Below are 13,343 nucleotides of genomic sequence, written 5' to 3' on the forward strand. Positions count from 1 at the left end.
CATTACATAATTCAGGACAGTGATTATTGTATATAGATGGTTAAGCACAGAATGTTTACAGCATAGGAGACCATAAGGCCCGTCATGTTCCCGCTGCCTTTCTGATGGCGCAACGAACATAGATTTGCCCGTAGCCCTGCTTATTCATACTTTTCGGGAAATATTCCAATTCCTCTTTAAATACCTCGATTGAAACTGCATCGAAAACACTCTCAGGCAGTGCATTCCAGACCCAACCACTCGGCGTGGGACAGTTTTTCCTCATGTCTCCATTGCTTCTTTTGTAAATTGCCCGTTATCAGTGCCCTCTTATTCTCGATGTTTACACCATTGAAAATCCCGATCTACCCTGCCCAATCCCATCATGATTTTGAATGCCACTACCAAATCTAGTCTCAACCCTCTCTTCTCCAAAGAAAACAATCTCCGCCTCACGTATCTATCTGCACAACAGAAGTTCCTCGTTTTTGGAACCATTTCCGTGAACATTTACCGCGCTTTCGCTCATGCTGCCTTCATTTCTTTGGTAAAAGGTGGCGCTCAGAAATGGTCACAGTAACCCAGTTGAGGCTGAACCTTAATGCTATGCACGTTTGTCAAGATTAAATGTGATTTAAATTGACGTGATTTGGAAATTGAAAGCGGAGTTGATAGGATAGATTGAGAAAATCCATTTACATTCATGGGGGAAGCTCCTGACCATTCAGGCGAGAATTTAGGACACACTTTTTCACAGTGAGTGGTAGAAGCGTAGACAACTCTCCCAAATGGCAGTGATGCAAGGGAAATTAATTTTGATTCAGTTTTATTGCTGAATAAGGAAAAGGTGCCAAGACAGGGCTATGGAATTGGGATACAGATCAGCCATGGTGGCATTGAATTGTGGAGCAGGATCACAGTCTGAATGCAATACGTTCCAATAAGAATGAAGTCCGCCTACATAGTGAGTGCATGCCATGGCACTGATGTTGGGGCTTCTACTTCTCATAATCGGAAAATGGATTCAGAAACAAAGTTGGGCAGATTTGCAGATGCTTGCCAATGTGGGTGAGGCCAGTTGGTACAGGTAAAGCATTAACTAAGGAGATTAACTCACCCCCTGTCTTCGTAAATGCTGTCCATCATCTGCCAGGCACAAGTCAAGTTGGTGCTACTTGCCTGGATGAGTGCAACTCCAACAACACTAAAGAAGTTGGACACCACCGGACAAAGCAGCCCTCTTGATTGGCACCCCATCCACCATCTTCAACAATCACTCCCACCACCACTGACGCACAGGAGCAGCAGTGTGTTCCATCTCCAGATGCACTGCAGCAAGGCTCCTTCGACAGCACCTTGCAAACGCATGACCACTGCCATCTAGATTCTAGAAGGACAAGGGGATCATATGCATGGGAACAACACCACCTGGAAGTTCCACTCCAAGACACTCAACATCCTGACTTGAAAATATATTGCCGCTCTTTCAATGCTGCTGTGTGAAAATTCTGGAATTACATCCATATCCACACTCTAGGTATAAATACAGCACATGAACTGCAACGGTTAATAAAGGCAGCTGAACACCACCTTCTCAAGGGGAATTAGAGATGGGCAATAAATCCTGGCCGAGCCAGCAGCATGCATTATCAAAAATAAATTTGAAAATGCGCGACAGAAGAGCTTCACCACATTTACAAGTGAGCAGAAGAACAGTAGATAAATCTTCTGACGAATTTGGGAAATATAATGCATGTGCTAGTGTAAATAAGTTACAGATCTTTCGACGGCTGAAGAAAAGGTAAATCACTCATAAATTGGGATTAAAATTATTGGGGAAGAGAATATTCAAGATGTGGGATTGACAGGCGCTGCACTCAGTATGTGCAAAGGTTGCAGAACATTAATTCAAAAAAATTTAAACAATACTGAACTATGCAGTATGAAAAGAAATGAGTGCAAAGTTTTGTAGCTGCATTATGTACCTTCAGTTTCTTTTCTCCAGTCACTGGACCTGTACCAAGGATAATAAGTTTGCTCTTCAGTTTTTGAAAACTGAGTTATTGTGTAAGGAAGGATAACTCAATCCTGAGCTATTTTTATTTATTCATGAGATGTGTGATTCGCTCGCTGGAGCAGCATTTATTGCTTATCCCTAGTTGCCCTTGAGTAGGTGGTGATAAATTGCTTTCTTGAATTGCTGCATTTCATTTGGGGTAGTTACACCCACAGTGCTGTTAGGATGGGTGATCCAGGATTTTGACCCAGAGACAGTGAAGGATTGGCAATATATTTCCAACTCATTATTGTGAGGGACTTAGCGGGATCCTCCAGGTGGTGGTGTTCCAATCTATCTGCATCCCTTCTCCTTCTACATGTCAGTGGGACATGATTTGGAAGGTGCTGACTAATAAACCTTGGTGAATTCCTGCAGTGCATCTTGTAGTTTGTACACATTACTGCTGCCTTGCGTCGTTGGTGGAGAGAGTGAATGTTCGTTAATGTTGTGCCAATCAAGCGGGCTGTTTTGTCCTGGACGGTGTCAAGCATCTTGAGTGTTGTGGGAGATTCACTCATCCAGGCAAGGGGTGAGTATTTCATCACACTCACCTCCTGACGATCTCCTTGTGCACAAACTTTGAGGACTCAGGAGTTGAGCAGCTCGTCGCACGATTCCTAGCCTCTGACGTGCTCTTCGATCCGCATTATTAATGTCGAAGGTCCTGTTCAGTTTCTGGTTAACTGCAATACCCAGGATGTTGGTCGTGCGAATTTAATAATGGTAATGTCATTGAACATCAAAGGGCGATGGTTGGATTATCTCTTCTTGGATATGGACATTGTTGACATTCGTCTGGTGTGAATGTTAATTGCCACTTGTCAGCGGAAGCCTAGATATTGTCCAGGTCTTGCTTCATTTGGGCATGGACTGCTTTTGCATCTGGGGAGTCGCGAATGCGGCTGAAAGTTGAACAATTTTTGGCAACGATCCACACTTCTGACTTTTAATCTAAAGGAAATGAGAATGAAACTTTATTTATGCATATATACTTGATTTCGAAAAAAGTGAAACAAAATTTGGAAGAAGTTGAAAGTTGATGGAGAGCAATGGTTCCCATTAGCGGCAGAATAGAGAAACAATTAGAGTTGATTGGCAAGAAAACCAATGACGAAAAGTGGAGAAAAAATTAACTTGTTTACGCAGCGAATATGGTCCGAAGCAATCTGAGCTTTCAAAACGTAATTGGGTAATTATATCAAGAAAAAAAATATATATTGTCGGGCCACGTGGAGGTGGGCTGACTGAGTTTGCGTTGCTGACAGCTGGCTCAGGCAGGATGGGCCGAACGCCCATGGAAAGAAACCTCCACACATGCGGCTGCACATTCAGCGTTTTTCCAGCATTTTCTGTTGTTGCTGCTCATTCGGAGAGCCGGTGCAGATACGATGGGCCGAATGACCTCCTTCTGCTCTCTGACAATTCCGTGGTTCATAATCATTAACCCTCCTTTATTTCCCTCCATCCGTTTCATTGCCAATTTACTGCGGCATTGCCTAATCTAACACTAATCTTTTGTTAATTTTGTTCAGTTACCATTGCGATTCCTTATGGTACATGGCCCGTTCTCCGCAATGTACATCTGTGCTTTGAAACCAGTCGACACATGTAGACAACAGACAAGCACTGCGAAGCAGAGATGGATTTTGTGCTGGACATTTGGTTGGGAAGCTGGAGATACAGTTAACGCTAACTGTATTCGACGCATTCTTAGCATTTGGAAGTCGAGGTGCATGATCCATGGACGAGTGATCTGCGACAGCCGAGCCGGATCGAAAGTGTTCAGTATCCATCTTACCTGTTGAAATGTGTGATCGAAATGATACCGACCTGAAACACTAAATTTGTTTCATCCTCCACAGTTGCAGCTTCGTCTGCTGAGTCTTTGAGACGTTTCTATTGGTGCTTCTGATAGCCAACATCCACGGGGTTTGGCGTTGGGATCAAAATTTAACTTGATGAACGCAGCACCTCGTTCCGTTCAACCCTCACTCTTCCTCTTGGCTCAGAACTCATCGAATTGATGTGCAGCAGCATGATAGTATTTGGAAATCAGGGAGTGACAAAATGGAACGCACTGACCCATGAAAACAGTTAAGAAACAATATTCTAAAAATCTGCAGCATGTAGAAGCAAGTGGCAAGATTTTGAAGAGAATCACCCGAAGATTATCTTGGAGCCCTGCAGATTCATTTGCTTCAAGCGACTGTCCTATTTCCTTATCCATGTTGTTTATCTTCAATATCATGCAGCATATTCTAGACATTTCTTGGAACTCCATATTACCGTTAAATATTGGATAGTTCAGCTCATTGCAATTATTTATGCGTTCGGTTTCGGGTTGACGAGTTCGCATCACTCTGATTATCACAAAGCCGCTAATGAGTGTTCACCACTAGAACAGAGTCAGAGAAATGAGAATTATGTTTTTAGGAAGGATTATTGACCCGAAACATGACCGCTTTCCACTCTGGAGATGCTCCTTCCATTGCTCTCGATTTAAGTAATATCGCGTTTTTGCTTTCCACAGCAGGCACGCGCAACTTTTGGCTTTCCAATCAGAGCTTAAGGTGCTAGACGTTTGTCAATATAGCTGTGATGGCCGAGTGGTTAAGGCATTGAATTCGAAATCCAATGGGGTTTCTCCGCGCAGGTTCGAACCCTGCTCAGAGCGATTCTGTTTCGTCTATGGAAGATTAATTCACAAGCCCATTTGCTCCCATTGGGAGGCCTTTGAATGGTGCGATCAGACCTGAAGGATGTCATAAAGTTGTCTGGCGATGTTCTTTATTGTCCGCTCTGGGTGACAGTATTAATTGAAAGCAGGAGCTGTTAATGTTAAGAAGTGATGCTGGGAGCTTGTATTTTAATACTTTAAGTTCCTGAATTCTTCTTATTCCTGTATCGATATTCCTGTATTCTGTGAACTATTTAACTGCCTGCAAATGGGAAAGGAAAAAGCTAGGACAACCAAAGTAAACTGTGGATTCTGTTTGACAGCAACAGTCTGTTTATCCAATGTACAGGTGAAAGGAAAGGAAATGGGGAGTTGTTTCTTTTTCATCAGAAATGCTGAATAAAGAAAAGCAAGAATTCGGTGAATCCAAGAGGACAGACAATTCTGAAAATACTAAGCAGGTCTGCAGCCCTGTCTGGAGATAAACTGATGAGGAGAAATGTCTTTTTATCAGGGAGTCGTCAATATTTGGACTTTTAACAACCAGAGAGAGCAGTGGAATCTGTGACATTGAATATGCTCAAGGCTGATTTAAGTGGGTATTTCAGCTGAAAGAGATTCAAGGGTGAGGGTGCTGGCAGATAGTGAAGTTTAGCCAACGATCAGGTCCAGTATGATCGATATTGCACGGTGGAGAAGTCTCAAAGGGCTGAAAGACATAGTCCTCCTATTTCCGATGCTTTGACATTCTCTAAAAATCCATCTGTACAGGCAATGTGATTTGCAACATTTCGATGATTAGACAGCAATGCTGCAGCTCATGCGTGGTGCTGTGGTCATCCGTAGCAATCTGGTCTGCTTACTTTTTCTGTTATCTGATCTTATTATCTTAACGCCAAGCTACCCCAATTAGCCAGCAATTGGAAGTGACGATAAAAATTACTTTTGTTCATACAAAACTTAACCAATTAAAGCAAGACGGAGCTCTTTGGATGGCGAACCTCAGAAAGCTTATTGGGGAACGGAATATTTAACAATTTGAGGCAATGTATTTTACAGTTTCATCCGGGTGATCAGTTCGTTGTTTCATGCTTCGAGCTGCCAGGTAACAATGCGAAACAAACAGGAGTCCGCTTTGATTAATTTTTGTGCGCATCCGGCGCATTCGTTCAGGTTCCTTATAGCTTATTTTGCGATTTCAGGGTTGCGATTCCATTATGTAAGCGGTTCCTGCATTTTCTAGAAATACTCAAGCTTATGCAGCATTAAACAAAAATCCCATCTTTCCAATATATTTTTTGAAATCAATTCATTCGTTATATGCAATCAACGCCCATTAATTTTTCATTTTCTATTTCATGAATGGCTACTAATACAAATTAAATATATGTATTTGATAAAGAATACGAAGTATACAAATTGAATTGGCTGCAGGAAGCCACAGATCAGTGTTGAAGTTATTTCCTTGATCCTGTTACTCATTACAGTGAACACAATATTAAGATGACTTATTTTAAGAGACGACAGGACTAACATAGCCCATTTACACTGTTTTATGGCACAAAGTCCTGAGCCCACAAGAGATGCTGTTGAATGCGTCCAGGAAACTCAGCCGAGATCCATCATGTGAATTCGAAGGCAGGGCAAAAGTGCAAGCAACGAAGCCTTTTATCGTGCTCGACTCATCCGCTTGGATAACACTGTGCAGGAAATTCAGTGTAGATGGGAAGACAATGTCCCCCACATCACCGACGATGAAATCGCCAAGCAGGTCTTCTAAGGGGAAATCAGGGGAAACGGCATCAAGCTTTTAAGCAGAGAATTTACAAGCACACTCTGCAAAAGGGCCTCACGAAACTTTGCATTGCACACTGCCTCCCTGGGGAAAACAATCCAGCCGGCCAGCATACGTGGAGGCAAGCAGTGAATATTGCTTCAACATGCTTCGAGGATGAGTTGGGTCAAACTTGCTCCATCGGACAGACCAAAAGTGGGGCAGATCTGCACAAGCTCCCCAAATACAACCAACAGCAACAGGAAATCTATTTTCTGTGCCATGTGTTCCGTGACATTGATACTGATATCGCATCACACTCTTCAGTCACGTGACAACCCAGAGAAGATCATGAGGTCACTTCCAGCTCGGATATGCTCAAATAATTTGTTCATTGGTGTTATTTAGGCCTCGTTGGCTAGGCCAGCATTTATAACCCATCCCTAATTGCCCTTGAGAATTGCCCTTGATGTGCTGTCGGTGCTTCCAAGGCGCTCTTAGGAAGGGGGTTCCATGTTGAAATCCAGCGAAAGTGAAGGATTGAAGATTTAGGTCCAAAGTCAGAATGCTGGGTGGCTTGGAAGGGAATTTTCTTAGCTTGTGCTCCTATGTGTCTTTTCCCCTATACCTTCTAAACGGTAGCGGTCGTGGATTTTGAAGTTTCTCTCTGTGGAGACTTACTGACTTCCTGCAGTCCAACTTGTACATGGTACACACTGCTGCTACGATGCGTCAGCCGTGGAGGAAGTAAATGTTTCTGGAAGTGGTGCCGCGCAATCGGGCTGCCCTTTCCCGGGTGGTATCAAGCGTCTTTAACGCTGTTGCAGCTGCAATCATCCAGGTAAGTGGAGAGTATTCAATCATGCTCTTGGCTTGTGGCTTGTAGATTGTAATGAGGATCTAGGAATTCAGGAGTTGAGCTACTCGCCGCATGATCCCTAGCCTCTGACCCACTATTTATATGGTAGACCAGTGCAGTCCCTGGTCAATTGTAACTCCCAGGATGTTGATGGTGGTGGAAACAGCAATGGTAAAGCCATGTAATTTAAAGGAGAGATGGTCTTTAACTGGCACAGGCAATTGTCATTTGCCACTTCAGATCGCAAGCCTGGGTAGTATCCACGCCTTGTTGTATTTGAACATTGACTGCTTCAGTATCTGAGGGTCGAGAATGACCTCAACATTGTGCAATCATCAGCGGGCATTCTCACTTCAGATATAATGATAGATGGAAGTTCATTGATGTAGCAGATCAAGATGGTTAAGTTGAGGACATTATCCTAAGAAACCCAGGCATTGATGTAACGGGAGAGAGATCATTGACCTCCAGAAACCAGAACCACCTTCCTTCGTGCTGGCTATGACTCCAAACAATGGGAAATCCCCGCCCCCCCCCCCCCCCCCCCCCCCCCCACCATCCCTTTTGACTCCAGTTTTTCTCGGCTTCCTCGATGTCACACTCGGTCAAATGATGCCGTGACTTCAACGGCTGTCACTCTCGCCTCATGTCTGGAATTCAGCTCTTCTCTCCATTTTTGACCCAGTATTATGAGGTCAGGACCAGTGAGGCCCTGGAGGAGCCCAAACTAGGCGGTACCGAGCAGGTTGTTGTGAAAACTGTGTTGTAGCATGTGCTGGGAGAGTTTGGCAAGGGGTGCGAAAAATCCTGGAACACAAGTGTTCAGAAATATTGGTAAGAGTATTGTCAGGGCCTCGAGCCGCTTAGTGACGTTACATGGAGTTAACCGATTTGGCTGACGACTGGCATCTCTGAGGTGGTTGATGTGGACCGATGTATACTAATGTTGCACTTTTAATCATATTGGATCGCTATCATAACAGCAGGGAATTCTAGTGTACTTCAGCAACTTTGCAGACGGAAAAATGATAAGCTTTCATATGATAATGCGTCACAATTCCGAAAGGCTAGAAAAGTAATAATACGTCTCTTAGTGAAACTGTGGACGGCAGAAAAATATAATTAAAGGCAAGGGCTCTGATTGGGTGGAAATCAGCAAAGAGGAAATGACGAAAAGGGTGCTCGGAAGAATGGATAGAGCACCATTCTGAGTCCATTCAGTCATCCGATCCGGTGCCAACTCTCAATAAAAGCCATCGAACACTTAAACAAACAAAATAATGTGTGTTTGAGGAATTTGCTTCTAGCAGTTGTGAATTATACACTGATGAATGAGTTCCAAAAGGAAAACAAATTTGAAACGAGACTAAATCCTGTATCTGGAAATTAAGAAGAAATACATGGGGGCCGTATTTACAGTGCTAATTGCTGGAATTAATGCAGCGTCTGCAAGGCTGTTTAGAGCCTCATCTAAAGATCGTGCGCTGTTCCTCGAATGTATGTTTTATTTCCTTGGAACACTGCAGCACTCCGAGGACGAGGAAAGGAGAGCAGCTTTGAGAATAAGTTTGTCGGTCACTTGAATTTTTCACTTATGCTTTTGGGATTAATTAGTTAACGCTGCTGTCAAGTTAGCATTCGATTTTCGGCGTCAATTCTTTCGAAGGTAACATTTGCTGAGATACTTTCTGTATACTCCATAACTTATTGAACTAAGCCACTTGCAGCCCAGAAGTTGATTTTAGTTCTATTCAGTTTTTCTGGGCCTATATAACTTCTGAAAGAAATTACCGAATAGGGCAATTAAAGGCTGACTGCAATTCAGAGATATTCAAATAAAGGATTACGATATCAAAATGAACCTGTGGGTTTTCCATCTGTATCAGATTGCATGTCTGTTCAGACGAGTTGAGAACTGAACAATTTCAGACAGCTGCATGGAAGTAACATGGAGTGGATTTAATTGGTGAATTTGGATAAATCGACTGTCCACTTGACTGCACAAATCACCTTGAAAATTCATCTTCATTTTCCATGTGTGTGTTGCTCTTATAAACTCTCTGCATTTTGCATTTCGTTATCAAAACGAGTCGGGAAATAAGTCTCACCTACTCCTGAAAGGAAAAGATTTGAAGAGAACGTGTTTGTGACTTAATTCAAATTATTTTTTTAAAGAAAGCTCTCCCGGGCTAAGAACTCGACGCCTCTTGCCTGTTCATGGAATGAAAGCGCATAAATGTCAATCATGCAGCTAGAGTTTAGGGCCCAGTGCAAAGAACGCAGGTCTCAAAGGGAAATCGGCTTGTAAATGTGTCCATTGCCACTTAAAGCCAAATCGACCAGCCTTACCGCCCCCAAAGAAACAGCAGCTCAGGCAGCGTCTGTGAAGTGGAAAACAAAGCTGATCTTTCGTTTCCAGGACGCTTCATCACGATTGGCAAGTGTTAGAAATGTACAACGTTTTAAAGCAAGGAAAACCGCGCAGGCAGGAAAAATAACAAAAAGGAATGGCTTTGTTAAAGTGGAAGTCAGTCCAAATGAAAGAATTTGTGCCTTGAGGCCTCACTGTGAGATAAAAATGGAATCATGGAAAGCTCACGGCACACATTGTGGCTGTTCGGATCGCCGTGTCTGTGCTAGCTCTCTGTAAGAGAAGTAGAACACGTAAATAAGAAAAAATGTCAGTGTAAGAGGTAGGGCGTCGATCGTCATAATTCTCCAACTTGACCCTGTGGATCAGTTATTTCGCATTTCAATTAATTTGAAGGGCGATCCTGGGAACCAATTTTGGCCCCATTAACTTTCTCTCGGACACATACTGCACTAAGAAACAGTCATTGAATCACCTCTGCCCAGCAAATGATTTTAGCGCTGCCCAAAATTCCTGATGCATAATTCTCTCTGTCCTGAAACCCAACACATTTGAAAATTTTCACTTCTTGCTTAGTCCACTCCTACGAGTCAAATAAAACATCCTCAGATTAATACTGAGGGGCTCCTAACTCTATCAGGCTCAAGGCGCTTATCTGAACAGTTCTTCGTGAATTAACTTCAAACTTTGTACTTAAAAAATGGCCTCGCACTCTGGGTGGCATTCAACATACTATTCATATCTGCGTGTGCGCTAGGCCTATATTGCAATTTCACTGGACTGGAAGATAATTTGCTGCATTTATCTCTCTACTTCTCGCCTGTAGTGAGAACTCACACGCTGGACGACAGCAGTGGTTTTACATCGCTCGTGTGAACCTGGGAGCTCCACAGCTGATGTCTGAACCTTTGACCGTACATTGGTCACTACTCTGTTTTGTGGCTGCAGCAACTTCAGTTCTAAGGAAATGTCATTAACCTCAAGCATTAAACCTATTTCTCTGTCCAAAGATGCTTCCGGGTCTCTTGTGCATCTCGTGCATTTTCTGTTTTCATTTGATATTTCAGTTTAGAAATGCAATGGAAGTGTCAGATCGTGACGTTTCATCGACCGGTTAATCATCAAACCGGAATTCTGGTCAAAAATACAGGTTGAAAACTGCAGTCATTTGTGAGGAGTTTGTCAAATTCCACTTTTCTCAACAGTTCTGCGGCTTCTCATTTGAGCCTGATCACCGAAAATGATCTTTGCTTGTGTCTTGGCGACACGTCGCTTGGAGCCCATCAACCGATGTAAGGTGCTGTGGTCGTTTCGTGGTTACTACTGTCTAATTCGCTTTTAGCGTCCTTGGTTCGAATTCGAGACACGACAAATACAATTAAAAATATTTTGCTCCCTGCACCTGCAAAGACAACGCAATAAAGAGTTGCATTGGTATGACGCATTTAACGTCGCTCTTATAGGCGCACAGGGATTGGATTAAATCAGGTTCTAAAATATACAAATATTTATGGTTAAAATTGCAATGCTTGAAAACGGATTGTGGGTGTATCAGTGTGCTAGTCGTGAATAGATGCAAGTGTATCAACGTGCAGTTATGTTTATCAGCAGTTATGTGTATCCGCATTTTGTATAAGTGTATTTGCGACCAATTGAAAAGTAAGGGAAAAATATCTAAGCCGGAAAACAAATCGTCGGATTGAAGAGATTCAGGCGAATCGACGAACGGAGGGTGCAGAGGCATAAAAACAGGCCTGTAACCAGCCATAAATGTATTTATAGCAATGGACTCGTTTCGTGTGAATTCAGGTTTGCGGCCGTGATCGGATCGTGGCTAGGACTCTGCATTGTGGCCGCAGCAGGCACGGTGCGAATCCGAGTTACAGCTGCAGGTAGTTTCCATATTTTGCTCTCTGCACCTGCAAAGACAACACAGTGAGGAATGAATCATTGTAGCAGGAATAAGATTTTTTTGATGACAAATCGATTGATTATTGCCAAATGTAGCGAAATCATTTCTGTCCTTGATGCTCAGAATTCTTCCGATATTTCTCCCTTGCACAAGATGAAATGGTGGAAGAAATATCCACAAGAGCATAAAATTCCGTCTACCAATTGGCAGTTTTAACAAATGCACAAACTGTGCGAGATAAACTGCAAGGCTGCAACACGTTAAGTTTGAGGTTATCCATTTTGGACAATAATGGAATAGATCCTATGTCTTTTTTAACGGTAACGAGGAACTGTGGAAGTCCAAAGAAATTTTGGGATTTATATACACAGTCAATGAAATGTAGCGGTACCTTTTGATACAAGAGATAGATTATGCGGGGAAGGAAGTTTTCGACAATCAAAAAGAGACCTGCTTTCACCACTTCTAATTAACTTTTCTGGGAGCCTCTCTTTAGAACGGATATTTTGGCATGGAATGAGTGCGATAGTCCAAGGTTAAATGATCAACAGAAATACATAATCCAGGGCAGTGATTCTAGCAATATAGATGGTTTAGCACAGAACGATTACAGCACAGGCGGCCATTAGGCGCTTAATATCTGTGCTGCCATTCCGATGGCGCAACATTCATCGTGCTCCCCATAGCCTTGCATATTTGCCCTCCAATAGCCTCGATTGATCCTGACTCCACTATATCTCAGGCAGTGGATTCCAGATTCCTTCCACTCACTGCGTGGCACACTGTTTCCTCATGCCTCCAATACTTCTTTTGACAATTACTCGAAATCACTGCTCTCATGTTCTTGATCTTTCCGCCATTAGGAATTCCTATCTAGCCTGTCCAAACCCATCATGGTTTTCAATGCTTCGAACAAATCTCCTCTCAACCCTGTCTTCTCCAAACAAAAAAAATCTCTGCCTCAACAATCTATCGGCATAACTGAAGTTCCTCATCTTTGGAACTGATTCGTTGAATATTTTCTGCGCTGTTTCTCATGCTGCTTCATATATTCTGTAAAGTGTAATGCTTATTAATAGCCACAGTCCTCCAGTTGAGGCTGAACATTTGTGCTATGCAAGTTTGACAAGGTCAAATGTGATTTAAATTGAAGTGTTCAGGAATTTGAAAGTGGGATTGAGCGGATAGATTGAGAAAATCGACTTACATTCATGGGAAAGTTCCCAGTCATTCAGGCGAGAAGTCAGGAAACACTTCTTCACACTGAGTGGTAGAAGTATAGAAAACTTTCCCAAAAGGCAGTGATGCTAGCTCAATTAATTTTAATTTGTCGAAAAATAGTGTTTTTGCTGAATAAGGAAATGGTGCCAAGCCTGTTCGATGGGATTAGGATAGATATCAGCCATGATTGCATTGAATGGTGGAAAGGCCCACAGGCTGAATGCAACACGTTCCAACTGGGGTGAAGTCCACCTAGGTAGCGAGTGCATGCTGCAGGCATTAATGTTGTGTCTTCTGCTGCTCCTAATTGTGGTTGTATTCAGAAAGAAAGTTGGGCAGGTTTACAGATGTTTAGTAGTGTGCATGAGGACAGTTGTTACTGCTGAAGCTGTAACTAAGGAAGTTAACTCACCACGTGACTCCGTAAAGCCTGTCCACCATCTGGCAGGCACAAGTCAAGAGGGTGCCACTTGCCTGGATTGGGGCTCCTT

General features: G+C 42.9%; 1 non-coding gene across 1 annotated transcript; it reads left to right on the forward strand.

The window, feature by feature from the left end:
• The first annotated feature begins 4,630 nt into the window (after positions 1-4,630).
• Positions 4,631-4,712, forward strand: trnas-cga. Its single transcript has one exon. It is a non-coding gene; the product is annotated as a tRNA-Ser (tRNA).
• The last annotated feature ends 8,631 nt before the right edge of the window (positions 4,713-13,343 follow it).

This window comes from Carcharodon carcharias, chromosome 19 (genome assembly GCF_017639515.1).
Source record: "Carcharodon carcharias isolate sCarCar2 chromosome 19, sCarCar2.pri, whole genome shotgun sequence".
In the NCBI taxonomy this organism is placed as follows: domain Eukaryota; kingdom Metazoa; phylum Chordata; class Chondrichthyes; order Lamniformes; family Lamnidae; genus Carcharodon; species Carcharodon carcharias.